This window comes from Pipistrellus kuhlii, unplaced genomic scaffold, assembly GCF_014108245.1.
Source record: "Pipistrellus kuhlii isolate mPipKuh1 unplaced genomic scaffold, mPipKuh1.p scaffold_m20_p_1, whole genome shotgun sequence".
Taxonomy (NCBI): Eukaryota; Metazoa; Chordata; class Mammalia; order Chiroptera; family Vespertilionidae; genus Pipistrellus; species Pipistrellus kuhlii.
Genome location: NW_023425404.1, coordinates 116,850,821 through 116,864,788, shown reverse-complemented (window position 1 = coordinate 116,864,788; position 13,968 = coordinate 116,850,821).

Below are 13,968 nucleotides of genomic sequence, written 5' to 3'. Positions count from 1 at the left end.
GTATTTTGCTTTCCTCCATTTCTTTCATTTGTGACATGTTTCTTTGTCTCTGAATTTTGACTGCTTCACTGTGTTGAAAGAGTGGCTTTGTGTGCTAAGTGTCCTATAGGGCCCAGTGGCTCTGCCTCCCCAATTACCTGAGGTGAACACTCTTGGTGCACCTTTTTGTGGGCTCTGTGCACAGTTTTGTTGTAGTTGGGAGTGACACCAACAGCCTTGAATGTTGTTGGTATCACTGGGAACAATTGACCTCCAAGCCAATTGGCTATGAGGACCAGTTGTGGGAAAACTTCTGTGCTGGAGACACCCTTATGGGACAGGACTTGCTTCAATGGTGCTTTGGTGCTCACTGAGTCTGCTCCTTGAGTGTGTCACTTACAGGATGTGAAGAGTTGTAATCTGGTATGACCTCATACTGACCACTGGGTACACTGGCTCTTGGACCTCCAAGGAGGTGCAAAGTCAGCCACTGCCTGCTGCCACCCAGCAGGAGCTACAGAGAGATCTTCAGATTCCTCCTCTTTGTTTGGAGTTTGAAAGTGCCCAGATGAGGCCACTCTGTGAATCAAGGCTGGCTGCTGCTGTAGGGCTTTAGGCCTTCTGTTGAAGGCTTTGGAGCTCTCTGACCCAGTTGCAGTTTGTTAGGTTTTAGGTTGCAAAAGGACAGGCCATTCATACGCAAAGGTCGCTGTGCACAGCTTGAATGAGGTTGTAAATTGTGTGTGGCAGGGTCTCAGGGAATCACCAGGGTGGAGCAAACAGCAATGGCTGCCAGTCAGCCCTGCCCTGGAGAGGTCCCAGGGTCTCTGTGTCCCAAAGCCCTGTGTAACAATGATCACTATGAGCACCTCTGAGAGAAACCTGCACTCGCGTTTTGGCCCGATGCCAAACAGTTCAGTTTCTCCCCATATGAGTCTGAGTGACCAAAGTATTATCCGGACCTGGAGTTCAGAGCAATTAGAAGCTTGTATCTCCCTCCCAATTGAAAAAAAAACAACAGCACACCCAGTTGTCAGCTCGTTTCAGGAGCGCCTCTGTACCTCCGCACTTCTACACCTCCACACCTTCTACCAGTCTAAATGCGCTTTTTCCTTTCCTTCTGGATGTAGAACTTCCACTCAACTAGCTTTCCTGTGGGTTCTAGATGATATTTGTTTTGTCTTTTAGTTGGAGTTTTGATGTTGTTGGGAGAAGCAGCAAGTACAGGTGTTTACCTATGATACCATCTTGGTTGTTTTCTTTCCTTTTTGTTAATCTTTACCCACAAATATTTTTTCCATCTATCTCCAGAAAGAGAGAGAGAAAGAGAGAAAGAGAGAGAGAGAGAGAGAGAGAGAGAGAGAGAGACAGAGAGAGAGAGAGACAGAGAGAGAGACAGAGAGACAGAGACAGAGAGATCAGTTGCCTCCTGCAGTATTGAACCTGCAACCCAGATACATCAGATACATGTACTTGACCTCAAACCAAACCTGAACACTCTAACCACTACCACACCAGCTTTTCTTTCTCTTATTTACAAATTATCATTCATGTGAGTGAATCAAATAGTTGTTTTGATTTCATATAAAAAGGAGTGAAAATAAATATTGAGTCATTTAACAACATAACTACATAATGCTAGATTTTAGAACTAAATTAAAAAGTTTTAAAATGAAGTAACATTGGTAAGAAGAAAATCCATGCTTTAATTTAGAAAATGACAAGGAATTTTCTGTAATAAAGATCATGTTTTAAGGAACATGTTGAGTTCCCAGGAATCCAAAAATATGTCTGGGATTTTACAGTTTCCTGAAGATGAAGCGTCCAAGCCTAGGGCAGGTACTGTACTCTTCCTTGATATTTAGATGCCAAAAAAGGAAGGGAACTAGCAGTTATTCCCCTCCCACTGGAATAAGATATCATTCTAATATTAACAAGTAATCTTTCTAGCAATAGATTCTCCAAAGCAAATAAAGATGGTTTATGTAAGGAAGGCCATCAAAGAAAAGGATCCATTCAAGAGAAATCATTATGAATTTCAGCAAACACTGAGACAATTAGCCAAGAAGTACAAACAATATTTTCCATTTCAGAGAAATATGTCTTATCCCAATGATTATTCATCAAGACACAAAGCCGGGCAATACTTCAATATTTTGTTTTAAAGAGGGTAACATAAGGGGAATTCCACTTAGAAACCTAGCCAAGAGACTAGCAATCACAGCTCCTGGCATTTCAATTAAATGTTTTAAGCTGCCTAAACCGGTTTGGCTCAGTAGATAGAGTGTCAGTCTGTGGACTGAAGGGTCCCAGGTTCGATTCTGGTCAAGGGCATGTACCTTGGTTGTGGGCACATCCCCAGTGGGGGGCGGGGGGGTGCAGGAGGCAGCTGGTTGATGTTTCTCCCTCATCGATATTTCTGGCTCTCTATCCCTCTCCCTTCCTCTCTGTAAAAAATCAATAAAGTATATTTTAAAATAAATAAATAAATGTTTTAAGCCATCACAGGAATAATTTGGGATACTAGAAAGAGGAAGTTTATACACCTGGTAAAGACTACATAAACCTGGAGATCTTAATGATTCTGTGTATGCCATCCTCAATTTCTTAAATTTTGTTTTCTTAAGAACCCTGTCAGTTTGTAATTGGGAAAGGCTGAGTGTACAGGGAAATCTAAATCCACATTACCAGCTCTTTCAACTCCTTAAGGACTGGAACATTGTCTAATTCATCCCAAGGACTTCCCCTAGTAGGTCTTTAAGATGTACTTATTTAATTTGCCTTAGCTAGTTTGGCTCAGTGGATAGTGTCAGCCTGTGAAGTGAAGTGTCCCAGGTTCAGTTCTGGTTAGGGCACATGCCCGGGTTGAGAGATCAATCCCCCGTGGGAGGTGTGCAGAAGGCAGCTGATTGATGATTCTCTCTCATCATTGATGTTTCTCTTTCTCTCTCTCTCTCTCTCTCTCTCTCTCTCTCTCTCTCTCTCTCTCTCTCTCTTCCTCTCTGAAATAAATAAAAATATATTTTTAAAAGGAAAAAATATACTTATTTAATTAAATTACAGTAAATCAAATGGTGTTTACCAAAGCTTTCAATTATAAAAGGATGAAAATTTATAATGGCAATCTTCCTGTAGTTTTTATTTCATCAAATTGGGAAGCCTTTTTACATATTCTTTTACTCCTTTTCTCTACCAAGCACCAACATCTTGAGGGAAAAGAACCTGTATCATTTGTCTTTTTATTCTGACTCTAGCATAGTAAAAGTTCAATACTGCTTTTAAATGAATAAATGAGTGGAATTAATGCTTCTTTAAATTCCTTTTTGTTAGACATGATTACTCTATACTGCAGAAATTTAATTTAAAGAAATAGTGACTCAGGAACATGAAAAAAATAAAACCTAGTACAGGGGATGGGATAATAATAAGTAGACAAAATAAACTATACATGCATGTTTTAGCTCTGTCTAATACAAATTTAAAATCTGAAACAGATATTCTGGATCAACAAAAATGCAAAACACCAATAGGATAATATCAATAATCAATAAAGTATGTGCATCAACATATGGCCCATCCTCCATGAATTTTAGTATCAGTAGGACAAATCATAAACCAGATTAGAGAATGCATTTAAATTCTAAGTGCAAAGCAAATCGCAAAGAAAAGCAGTGACAAAAGGGACAAAAGTGGTGATAATCTTGCTCTAACTGCCACTAATCCCAATAGTTTGTTTTCATCACTGACTCCTGAATTTCCATCAACTTAGAAAAATTAATAAGAAATCCTTTTTTAACCTTCTTAGTCCATTCAGGGTATGTGGATATGAAGCCATATGTTTCCTTGATACCCGTTTCACTGATAACAGGTGACCCAGGGCAGAGAAGACAAGTGGCAAACAGGAGCTCATGCAGGACAAAAAGTCAGGTCACAACCTCCTTCGTCCAGCTCCTAGACCCTGTAGCGTTGTGTAGCCACAGAGAAAGTGTCAATGAGGAAAGGCATTGTCTTGGCAGGAGCAATACTGAGGAAAGAGGACTATGTAAGAGGGGAGGGTGCCTCAACTGAAAGTCTGGAAAGTCACAAGACAAATTTTCTTCTAAAAAGGCACAGCCGAAGCAAATGGAATTCCTCTTTCCAGGGCTGAATCCACAACCCATTTTGACACCCAAGAGACCACAATCTGAGACTTGAAAATGAATTCATGCTTAAAGATTTCCGTGAACTTAATTTTTCACTTAATGCAATATTACTAAGATTTAACCATATTATTACCTGTTTTTATAGTAGTTCGTTTTGACTACCTTTTTGTTCGGGGCTGCAAACATTGCACAGCTCCCCGTTGCCTGGAGGCAGAATGCCTTGGGACAGAGGGAGGTGGGTCACTGAATGATAGGTTGCTTGGAGTTTAGAGGGAGGTGGCGGTTCAAGCTCCTGCCAAGCGTGCCAGGCGTTGCACCTGTGCCCTGAGTTTACACTTTTGTAACCTTTGGATTGTCATTGTAACTGTCCTAACTCCCTCTTGTGGCTTCTGAGTATAAATTTGCTGTAGCACCTGTGATCTGTACTGCAATTCGGCCTTTACCGCGGTGAAGTGCTGCAACTGCAGTCACTGGCCAGTTTAATAAAGGCTCACAAATTTTTATCTCTGTCTGGTGGTCGTCTCTTGTGAGTCGCCCCATAACACTTTTGTCAGCAGCACAGACTGCCTTTTTCTGGCCCTGACTGTGGCTCACCTTTTCCTTAAAAAAAAACGAAAGAAAGAAAGAAAGAAAAGAAAAGAAGAAAGAGAAAAAGAAAAGAAAAACAAAATGAAACAAAACAACAAAAAAAGAATCTAAGACAAGCTGAGACAGTGAGTGCCCTGCCCCCAGAGCCTCCAGGCCTCCCTCACCTTCCCTCCACCCCCACCTGGGCTGCACCTGCAGGCCACATTGGGGCAGAGGTGCCCAGCCTGCCCATGGAGATATGGAGACTGACTGTTTCTGCCTTTTGTAAAGTGATTGCCATCCTCAACACCTCCCTGCATTTTTGCTCACTGGAGTCCAAGAAATGGGGTGGATGGCTTCACCCAGGAAAGTGTCTAACCATAACCATTTTTTTTTTTAATGAAAAACAAAAAATGTTTGAAGAAGAGAAAAATAAGAATATCACTCTGTGCATAGGCTACAGTTTATTCTTCCTTTCTCCTGTTGATGGGCACTTTGGTTGATTCCAGCTGTTTGCAATGAAAGTCATTTTTAAAAATTAAGAAGTATTAAAATATTAAATATTTTCACTCCCACCACTCAGAGATAGTTACTACTAACATTTTTAATATGTATTCTTTTAAGACCTTGCTATATAATTTTTATACAGTTAGGATTCTATTTTACAAATATTGATTTGTAATGTCAAATTGCTTTCCTAAAAAATAGATCTAATTTATATCTCTGCAATCAGAGGATGAGAGGGCCCATCCATTCAAGCCCCAGACTTATAAGGATTATCTTTATTTTAAATATATGACAAGTTGATCAACAAAGGCCTTGCCTTATTTTCTATTTGCATTTCTTTAATATTAGTAAGTAAACATTGTACCCAAGTGACTTTAAATTTAATTTCCCCCAAACACAGGAACCATAAAGAAAAAGCCATCAACTTTGCTTTCATATCAGTATCAGTTTTAATGGGATATTTATATACCTCTCAGTCATTATTTTAGTTTGTTTGAACAGATTTCATGGACACTTCAAGTTCAGTTCAGTATTTTAATGCTATACAAATAATGGAAACAATGGGCCTAATTATGGACTCGTGCCTATATCACTTTCCCCCCCTATTTTTGCTGGCAAATCACCTTCTATTTTTGTGAAAAGAATTACCTGTGGAAACACCTTGTTTTTAATCATGCCATTCAAACTTATCCACAGCCCTAGCTGGTTTTGCTCAGTGGATAGAGCATTGGCCCATGGACTGAAGAGTCCTGGGTTTGAGTCAAGTAAAGGGCACATACCTCAGTTACAAGCTCCATTCCAGGCCCTGGTTGGGGCATATGCAGGAGGTCTCTCTCACAGATGTTTCTCTCTGTGTATCTCTCCCTGTCCCTTCCACTCTCTCTAAAAATCAATGGAGAATATTCTTGGGTGAGGATTAACAAAATAAATAAGTAAAAAAACAAAGTCTATCCAGGAAGTAAAAATTTTTATTATCCCATTAATGTTATTGTTAAAGAATTTACCAGGCTACCAGAAAATACAGGGGCACTCGGAGATTTAGGAAACCTTCTTTATTTTCAGATGTACTAGTACAGTGGTTAGCAAAATGTGGCTCTCAAGCCACATGTGGCTCTTTGGCCCCTTGAGTGTGGTTCTTCCACAAAATACCATGCATGGGCAAGTACAGTGCGATTGAAACTTCGTGGCCCATGTGCAGAAGTTGGTTTTTGGTCTGGGTGAGTCTATTTTGAAGAAGTGGCATTAGAACACTCAAGGGGCCAAAGAACCGTACGTGGCTCTCGAGACACGGTTTGCCAACCATTGTTCTAGTACAATGACTCAGGGGATCAGTTCTCCAAATCCTGAGTGAGTCAATATGGAGGAAGCCTTCCCTTTATATTAGGCTTCCAGAATATTCGAGGGCCTTGCAGCCCTGCCCCCACATGTCTCATTTCCCCTTCATTATCATTTCAGTAGTTTTACTGAGTGTAAATATTTAAAAAACAAAAACAAAACAAACAAACAAACAAAAAAAACACATTACCCACACTCACAGCCAAGAGGTCATGTAATCTTATTTTTATATTTCCTTCTATTCTTTTCTAACTAGTTTTCCATAGTTAAAATGTTTAGAACTCAGAACTGATAAGGATATAGAAACCAGCATTAATCAGGCAGAAATATTAATATCTATGTAATTAAATTGGTTAAACTTTTGTCTTAGGACTTTAGAGTTTTGTCACATCTGCAGAAAGCCCTTTCCCTCTACCTCTTACCCTCTCAAGATTATAAAAGTGCAAATATTTTTCCTTTTAATACTTTTGTGGTTTATTTTTAAATTTATTTTTATTGTTGAGCGTATTATAGATGTCCCCCATTTTCCCTCTTTTGCCTCCTCTACCCGGCTCCTGCTTCACCCTAAGCCTTCACCACACTATATTCTATGTCCGTGATTTATGCATATATGCATATAAATTCTTTGGTTAATCTTTTATCTTCCCCCCTCCCTCCTTCCCTTTGAGATCTGTCAGTCTATTCCAGACTTCCATGCCTCTGGACTTATTTTGTTGATCAATTTATTTTGTTCATTAGATTCTAAATATGAGTGAGATCATGTGATACTTGTCTTTCTCTGATAATACTCTCCAGCTCCCTCATGCTGTCACAGAGAGTAACAGAGCCGCCTTCTTCTTCTTCTTTTTTTTTTTTTTTTTTTAGAGCCACATAGTATTCCATTGTGTAAATGTACCACAGCTTTTTTATCCACTCATGATAGGCTCTTGCATTTAATGATGGGCACTTGGATTGTTTTTAAATCTTAGCCATTGTAAATTATGCTGCTATGAACATAGGAATGTATTTCAGGATTCTTAGAATATATTCCCAAAACTCTGTTTTATTTTTGTTGTTATTAATCCTCTTCCGAGGATATTTTTTCTATTGCTTTTTTGAGAGAGTGGAAGGGAGTGATGGATAGGGGCAGGAGATAGGGGCAGGAGAGAGAAAGAAAAACATCAATGTGAAAGAGACACATCGATTGGTTGCTTCCCCATGCGCTCCTACCAGAGTCAGGGATCAAACCAACAACCCAGGTACATGCCTTTGATCAGAAATCAAACCAAACCCCTTCAGTGGGCAGGCAAATGCTCTAACCATTGAGAACACTGGTCAGGGTCCTATGGTTTCTTTTTTTTTTTTTTTTAAACATATTTATATTGATTTCAGAGGGAAAGGGAGAAGGAGAGAGAGATAGAAACATCAATGATGAGAGAGAATCACTGATTGGCACACTCCACACTGGGGATCAAGTTCAAAACCCAGGCATGTGCCCTGACCGGGGAATTGAACCATGACCTCCTGGTTCATAGGTCGACACTCAACCACTGAGCCATACCAGTTGGGCTATGGTTTATTTTTAATTTAACTTTTATTATTCCACCAGGACAATGGGAACTTTAGAAGACTAACTCGTGGTGGAAATTAAATAACATTTAATTTTTCAGCCCCGTCAATAAATAAGTTGTTTAGATGAGCATATATTCAACAAAACTGAAAGATGTTTCTATTTTTTAATTAGTTTTCCAGAAAACTTCTTAAAGCATTATATATTCTTTTAGAAAATATAAATTAATCTTTTCTTGGTTAAGATAATCCTTATTTATAATATACATTCATTGTGATATATATATATTTGCATACATATAAATTATTTTACAGTGTTCAAAGGGGGATTAATAAAATTTGAAAACAATAAAACTCACCTCCAGCAATAGTCCAGCCTGCTATTTTTCCTACTAGTAATAAGTTTTTACTAGTTTTTATTTCTTTTCTCCCATTACCACTATACCATCAACCTCAACTTTCCCCTTCTGTTAGTAGCTATCCTTTGCTTTGCTTTTCTGTGAATTTTTTTTCTGGAACTGAACATATCCTGAGGCACCATACTAATGAAATCAATCATTTTGTGGATTTTCTTTCTTCCTTTCTCTCTCTCTCTCTCTCTCTCTCTCTCTCTCTCTCTCTCTCTCTCTCTCTCTCTTTTTCTCTCTCCTCTCCCTCTCTCATAGCACAGTAATGTGAACGCTTTCAGACAGTGAAACATTTCCTCCAACCTTTTAAAATTTTTGTAGGGTTGGCATTTGGAGTTGCAGAGAATTGGGAGTTAATGGCTGGGTGAGGTGGATATTACCTGACAAAATGGCGAACAGAAGTGCTATGCTTCATCTTGTTTGTGTCCTTTGCACTTAGCATAATGCTTGGCACATAATAAAACTTCAATGAATGTTGAATGAATGGATAAATAAATTTTATATGGAAGCACTCGTATTCCACAGGAGGAATCATTTTCTTCTTTTTCCAAAGCTCCTCCATGAAATAGGAAATTCAATCAAGACCCTCATCTTCCCACGGAACTAGAAGGGAGGAAGCTGCTGCTTACCCTCCACTTCTCACCGGCTCTTTGCTGTGTCTGGTGAGGTGGTGGGAGACTGAGGGATTGTTCCACCTTTCCTTCATGACCTGTGAACTCTCCTAAAGGCCACATCTCTTTGTTTCTCCAGAGGTTGTCCTCTGTGAGCTGTGTTTCTCACCTTTCAATCCTACGTCTTCCAATCAAAAGGCACACCAGGTAGCCAGCCCTGTGGGAGCAGCTCACGCTCTGCCTGGGACTCTGCATTTACTCATCATAGGGAAGGAGCAGCCAGAAGCCCACTTGGCCACCGGCGCACACACAGCCATGCCGCTCATACGTGATTCCCACCCTCCTGTGTATGTTCTTAATCTCCACTCAGAGGAGAGCGTAGTATCAATAATTGATTCCTTCAACCTCATTCGTAGCAATAACAGTTGAAAGCATCATAGAGCCTGTGAACAAAAGGTTTTCACAGCAGGTGGAGCACAAAGAAAGAGAGCTGTGAATTAGTCCCTCAGAAAGACTGTCTTCTGGCAAACTCTTGTGGCTTTCTCTGCGGGGCCCAGAGAAACTGCTTTATGATAGTCCAGTCCCTTCTTCCTTCCCTTGTTCCCCCTCCTCCTCCAGATGCACAGGGAATTTCTCCGAGTTCTGGATGTGATCATTTCTCCCTGGGACATGTGGAAAGGCAAACAAATGTCAGATTTTAAAATGTATTTGTACATTTAAAAAAATGAAATTTAACCCAACTTTTCTGATCTTTGCAAAAAAAGGCAAAAATCAAATAGGCCTTTGTTTCTAACATTGGAGATTACTGGTGGCCAACTGGCCCCTACCTCCAGAATCAGCGTGGAGTACTCTTGCAGCTGGAACCTGGTCACAGGCTCTGATGGCAGGGGAAGGCTCGCTCAGATGGAGCAGGAAATGCAGGAATTAGATCGACAGAGTGTTACTGGGCTTAGCATCTGTTAAGGGCAGGGAGCAAGGTCCCGCAGAGTGTGTGAGTCCACCAGACCCACTTTGTATCCCCTGGCCTCTCAGAAAATGTGGTTGTTGAAGAGAATTTTGACAGAATACGATGAAGTGGTGGCTGGTGTGTATATGCAAAAAAATGAAATACATGCAAATGAAATATTATAGAAAACCTAGGCAAGTTTAGGACCTTGGGGTGACTAAGATTCTGTACACAAATTATTATTCTCTTTTGAGAACATAATTCTTCACAGGGGCAATATTGCCTTCAAGGTAGGGGACAGGAATTGGTTCTTGAGGATCCAAAAAATCATACTCCTTTTATGAATAAAGTAGATGTACACAAAGAGATATGCAATATATCTGTGGTATTAAAATGTCATAATGGGAGTCTTTAGAAAAATATGTCTTAAAAGGCTCCTTATGGAATGCTAATGGGGAAAAAAAGATTGAGAATGACTTTTTAAGTCTTATCTTTGTATGCCTTTTAAAAATCATGGAAATGGTGTTGTTGCATTTTCTTACTATAAAAATAACACATTTCCATTAGAAAAACAAACATAGAAAAGGAAGGACTGGCGTTTTCCTTCCCAGGAGCATGCCTATGCCTTCCTTCCCTCTCAGGCATGCATCGCCTAAACCCTAAGGGTCCCCAGGAGACTGCAACCAGGGAAGCAATGGGCAGTGGCATCTGGTCCCTGGCTAACCCCCTGAGCCAGGCTCCAACGCCCCCTTTTTCTGAGCAAAAGAAGCCTGGCCTTGGTTCATTTCTTTCCTATAGCATTATTAGAGAACCAAAGCAGCCCAGCCGGGCTCCCCTGTTGCTTCTTTTCCTGACCCCAGTTTTATTTATTTATTTTTTTAAATATATTTTATTGATTTTTACAGAGAGGAAGGGAGAGAGACAGAGAGCTAGAAACTTCAATGAGAGAGAAACATCAACCAGCTGCCTCTTGCACACCCCCTACTGGGGATGTGCCCGCCACCAACGTACATGCCCCTCACCGGAATCGAACCCAGGACTTTTCAGTCCACAGACCGACGCTCTACCACTGAGCCAAACCGGTTTCGGCCTGACTCCAGTTTTAATAAACTTGCTCTCAAAATAAATAAATAAACAAATAAATAAAAGATTGGTAAAAGTTCCACCATCCAGAGATCACTAATACACATTTAGGGTGTATATATAAGGACATACACACAAACACAATTTTTCTATAGCTATATTTACATTTGCCAAGATGGAATTGCACAATATTTACTATTTTATAAATGTTTCCACTTAATATTACAGTTAGTTTTCTGTGCAAAAAAGATAAATTATAGCATAGTTTTAATGCCTGCATGATATTCCATGATATAGTTATATCATAATATATTTAATCAGTCTCAGTTGATAGAACTTCATGTTACAGCAATGTTTGTAACAGTAAGCTTTGTACAGTCAACACTGCTGTGCTGACTACCCTGTACTTTTATTATTTTTTAAGATAAATTTATGAGAGAGGAAGAGTTAAAGTCTACATGTAGAGGCCAAATGGGAAGACACATGAACATTCTTTAGATTGTTGCTGACTGGGCCTGGGATATTGGCAGAGTCATGTCAGTTGCACTCCCGCCCTGGGAGTGTGGAAATGTTCTTAGTTCCTGGCTTGTGTTTGTCCAGGAGGAAGGAGTGGGTGGAACCTGGGCTCTCCTAGGCTTCTTGTTTTCCTGTGAAACCCCTTGTTGGATTGGAGTATAAATAGATGTGCTGCATGGCTTAGGAGGTTGTCAGTGTGTCTCTCCAGCAGAGGAGGTTGGTGGCCCTCCCAGCTCCCAACTTGAAATCTATCTCTGTGTCTTCTCTCTTTATTTCTAATATTTCTCAATCCTTGGCCACCTCCACTTAGAACCAGTTCGTTCATCTCTCTTTCCATGCAGGACGTGGGAAAGGGAGATCCCCACCATCAGGCCCCCGCATTCTGGAGGAAGAGTTAAAGTCTACGTACTTTCTTCAAAGCATTGATGCATGTACCAAGCAATATGTATCTCTTTACATCAATAAATAGACTTCCACCATTATATTTATGTCTTCATAATATTCCATGGTATGAAATAACATCATTTTTTAAGCCAACATAATATTAAAATTATATGCCAACTCCAGGGTGTTTTTAATTCTCTCAGTGATCAATGTTTAGGGTCATCTACTGTAAGTTGAGCACCTACTCCTTAACTTTACTTTAAAAATCATAACTCCATGGATGTGGCTCCATGAGGACAAGGTCAAATTCAAAATATTAAGGAGTTGACTGTCATCATCATTTGTTTAGAGCTTTCAGGTTGTAAAGTGCTTTGTTTTCATATGTAGTCACATCACCTCCTCAATCCTGTAAGGTACTTGTGATTTTTATCTGGTTTTACATAACTGAGGGAAGTGGGTCTGAAAGAGAAAGTAACTTGGAAAAGTTATGTAAATAGTCAGGGCGAAGTTCTTTTTTTCTTTTCTTTATTGATGAAGTTATTACATATGTGTCTCTTTCCCCCCTTTGTCCCCTCACCCCTCTCCCTTCCCCCCCGACTCATGCCATCACCATCCTGGTGTATGTGTACATTGGTTATGTTTATATGCATACTTACAAGTCCTTTGGTTGATCTCACCCCTATCCCCACCCTCCCATACCTTCCCTCTAATGTTTGAGCATCTGATTGATGCCTCTCTGTCTCTGGATCTGTTTTTGTTGCTCATTATATTCCACAAATGAGTGAGATCATGTGATATTTATATTTCTCCCACTGGCTTATTTTGTTTAGCATAATGCTTTCCATGTCCATCCATGTTGTTGCAAATGGTAGGAGTTCCTTCCTTTTTATAGCAGCATAGTATTCCACTGTGTGGATGTGCCACAGTTTTCTAATCCACTCATCTGCTGATGGGCACTTAGGCTGTTTCCAAATCTTAGCTATGGTAAATTGTGCTGCTATGAACATAGGGGTGCATATATCCTTTCTGATGGGTGTTTCTAGTTTCTTGGGACATATTCCTAGAAGTGGGATCACTGGGTCAAATGGCAGTTCCATTTTTAGATTTTTAAGGAAACTCCATATTGTCTTCCACAGTGGCTGCACCAGTCTGCATTCCACCAGCAGTGCACCAGGGTTCCTTTTTCTCAGGGCGAAGTTCCTGAAGCTGTAGAAAATCCTGAGTGTTGTAATGGCTTCCTTGAAAAATAATTCCCACTGTACTAACCAGTGAAGCTTTGTTTTCTATTCGATTTGGTTGGGGGAAGTCTAAACCTAAATTTCTTGTCTCAAGTCTATTTGTTTGGTAATTTGAATTTTTGCAATCTCAAAAAGTTGCTCAAATATTTTTGTTTATTTTTATTGTTTTCATTCTCTTTTCATAACTCAGTATGCATTTTCTTCTTCACCCCTATGCATAAATGTATCTGCTTTTAGGTCAGCTACAGAAAACTAATGCTCTTCTTCCTCCCAAATGGTCCCAGGGCCACCAGGCCCTCTCCAGTGTACCTGTGTCTTTCTGCGATACTGACACAGCAATACATTATTAAAGTGGGAAAATCACAGTTTGTCCTTGTTCTTCTTCCACTTTTCCTCCAGCCCCATTCTCTTTATAACCACCCCCCTTGCAGCTCTCAGGACCTCAACACACGTGGATATTTTAGGGCCAAGTTAAATTACAGGGGAAATTTTGTTTTTATGCCTCTTCACTTAATCTGTCTTTTAACATGACCCAACTCAACATGAAGATATTTTTTCTGGAGTTTACTCCTCATGACTGGACCCCGGAGTCCTTTGTGGGGCTCCGGCTGCAGCAGCTCCTCAGCCACGAGGCCTCCGGTGTCTTTCAGAGCACAGATGGCGCGCTCGGTGGGGAGGCACCAAGCAGATGTGAGCAGCTATCTT